Genomic DNA, 3,707 nt, shown 5'->3' with positions numbered 1-3,707 from the left:
ATTCTTTTCATCTTTTGTTTGTTCTTTCAATTTTGAGAAAGGAGAGGAGATGAGTGGGACTGGGGGGACTAGGCTGCGTTGGGTAGAAATTTTAGTTTTTTTTTTTTAAAGGTCAAAACGGCGTCATTTTGGAGGAGGTTCCCAAACCAAAAGACCTCTAAAAATCTGGCCGGTTCAACTGGTTAACTGTCGGTTCGACCGTTTTTGACCGATTTTTTGAAAGGCGGGTTTTGAGGCTAACCAGACCACCCTGGTGACCGGTTTCTGGTTAATCCGGTTGAACTAGCCAGTCCAGTTCGATTTTCAAAACAATGGTATATATAGCAAACTGTACCGTTGTATTCATTGAGTCTCATCATTATACACGTTTAATTTCCAATTCCTTCTTGGTTTCTCTGTTTTTATATTCTTCTCCATGCTCATATGCAATTTTAACATGGTTCAGTGAGTGTGGATGGAGGGGCATGGAGATGCCGATAGAAGGATGAGAAACTTGCTCTCTCATTCACAATTCGTTAAAGTGATTAGAGGAGGATGATGAGTCCAGCTTCATAGTTGAAGCATTTGTTCGCGATTCTACCTTTGTAAATCTGCTTTTCCCTTTCTTTCGTTTGATCTGAACGATTCATTCTCTTCACAAATTTCTGAAATCTCAGCTTGTAACACCCTAAGTTATATCCTTTCTTTGAGGGGTCTTTAAATAAGGTGCCACACTCGATAGAGAAAGAGACTGAACTTAATCGTTATGCAAGGAAGAGAGGAAGTGCGCGTGAAGAGGAAAATAAGTAGTACTAAAACGATGATAAATATGAAATAATAAACTTATCCATGAGTACGGTTCAAAATAAAATGCTTAGAGGTAATTAAACAAAGAAAAGAAACTAATACGTTCTAACTAATTTCGTCGAAGAGGCTCTCATACTTGTGTCCTATCCTATCCTTGATTAGGACCCTTCAGTTATTCACGAATCGAGGTACCAGTGATTTTCCTCCAACACCTTTTCGCGCAGTGAAGATCCGGTTCCATTGTGCGGGATGAACTACGACTCGACGGGGTGCCGAAGTGGGGGAATAGGGCACGTATTCCACCTTTGGACTTCCGCAAGGGTTCAATTCCTCCTCTGGATCCTCTTTCATGGTGTCTTCCTCCTGGCCAGGGTTGTTGGATTCCTCTTCCTCTGTCTCGGAATCTGATTCGAGGTGTATCACTTCAGATAACCGTTTCTTGAATGCTGAAGTGCTCTTATCTAGGAAGGTTACGACGGGCAGGTGGGGTTCTCTTTCCATGAACTCTCGACCTAAGTAGATAGTTGGAGCACGGTAGTAGTGGTCGTAACGACCCACGCGTACTTCGAGGGGTCATACTCAGAAGTTACCTTCGGGGGCACCGCGTCGTCTCTATCCGCTGTGCCATGTTCCTTTGGAGACAGTATGGGAAAAGAAAAGGGATGAGAACTTTAAGTCTCAGTAGGAGTGCTATGCAACACCTCCATATCTATCTCCAGCCCACGTGCGGGATTTTAAAAAGGAGTCGTATGATATGGCATGTAATATGAACCTCTTGTAAAGCGTAAAACATATAGGTAAAAATGAAAGAACATAGAAAAAAAATAAAAAGGATAACATCTTAAGTAACATCAACATAACCATAAATAAATCTTAAAAAAAAACATAAAATCAAACTTTCATTCATGCTTTCTCCTTTCTTAACTTATAACTTTTATGGAAGGTATTGAGCTCAAACCGGTATAAAAGGTGAGAGTCCCCTTCCTTTATCGAAGGTTCTTATCCCAAACGTTTTGGCGATCACCTTCCCTTACCGAAGGATCATCTCGATCGATCACCTTCCCTTACCGAAGGATCATATCGATATCTTGTCTTTGGGGGTCACCTTCCCTTACCGAAAGATCATTCCCTCAGTTCAATTTACAATCAAGGTTATTTTAAGCATACATAAAAAGAGGGTCATACAAGAAGCATTCATGAAGATGGATGAAATTAGGATATACTAAATAATTAAATGTAACATAGTAAAAAGGTATGTACTCTCAACATTAAAGAAACATAAATGATATAATGATATGAAAAGTCATGTAAATGCACAGGATAAAATTAGGATATACTAGATAATTAAATAAAACATGGTAGAAAGGTATGTACTCTCAACATTAAAGAAACATTAATGATATAATGATATGAAAAGTCATGTGAATGCACATGGTAGAATTAGGGTATATTAAATAGTTAAATAAAACATGGTAGAAATGTATATACTTTCAACATTAAAAAAAACATTAATGATATAATGATATGAAAAGTCATGTGAATGCACATGGTAGAATTAGGGTATATTAAATAGTTAAATAAAACATGGTAGAAAGGTATGTACTCTCAACATTAAAGAAACCTTAATGATATAATGATATGAAAAGTCATGTAAATGCACATGGTAGAATTAGGGTATATTAAATAGTTAAATAAAACATGGTAAAAATGTATGTACTCTCAACATTAAAGGAACATTGATGATATAATGATATGAAAAGTCATGTAAATGCATCGGATAACATTAGGATATACTAAACAATTAAATAAAATATGGTAGAAAGGTATGTACTCATGAATCAAGAGATTATGAGTGACAAAAATAGATAGACATGGTCAATATGGATAAGGGATGAGAAAAAGGTACTTAATGCCATGAGACACATGAAAGATAGTAACCATGCATGGATGGAAGAAAAATAATTAGAGCATACTACATGCCAACATAAAGTGAGAAAGGCATAATTCCCTATTTTTTTTTCCTAACGCTTCTTCGAGCTTGCCTCTTGTGTTTGCACACAGAATATTATTTCTTTGTAGAGAGAGAAGGGAGATGATTAGTATTTGAGAGGAGTGATTTTTTACCTATGGGGTGCTCCCCTATTTATATACATTTGGGGATAAGGTGGTTGGGATATTTTAAATTTCAAACGGAGGGTGGTTAATAGGTTCTTATTCATAAATTCAAAATTCTAAGCTTATCTCCTAACTGATTTTCAAATTTCGAATTTAATTTTGTTTCTAGAAGGGGTGGTTGTTACACAGCTCATATTCTTCATCTATTTATTTCTTATTCTCTTTTGAACTCACACCAAAGAGTTTGATGAGAGCTCAGTCATTTCACTGCCTCCCCGTATTAGTGAGATAATGAGTTTCCGATCAATGAGATCAAGAGAGAAAGGCTAATTCTATCAAATTCACAATGATGGAAGCAAAAACAAATCCAGGTATTGGATCTATAAGAGGTCCTCCTACGATAGATATGTAGCAATTTGCAATGTTCTTCGGTCAAGTAGTGTAGATTCAGAGCCAAATCAACTAAATGAATCCAAATCAAGATCTTTCAAGCCCCCTATTACATACTTTCATTTGAAAATTCAGGTATACCTATTACCAATGTGACTCTTACAGTCTCAAATTACAGTGCATGGAGTAAGGCTATGGTTAATGCTCTTACATCTAAGAATAAAATTGAATTTGTTGATGGTACTATTCAGAAACCTGAGTAAACTGATCCCAATTTTAAGGCATGGCGACGATGCAACACATATGTAGTTGCTTGGATTAATCTCTCTCTTAGTCCAAACGTCTATCAGAGTGTTCTTTAGAATAATATTGGATATGAATTATGAAATGACCTTAAGCATCATTATTATCAAGGT

The sequence above is a fragment of the Arachis ipaensis genome, chromosome B03 (genome assembly GCF_000816755.2).
Source record: "Arachis ipaensis cultivar K30076 chromosome B03, Araip1.1, whole genome shotgun sequence".
NCBI classification, from domain to species: domain Eukaryota; kingdom Viridiplantae; phylum Streptophyta; class Magnoliopsida; order Fabales; family Fabaceae; genus Arachis; species Arachis ipaensis.
Note: the sequence above shows the minus strand (reverse complement) of the source record.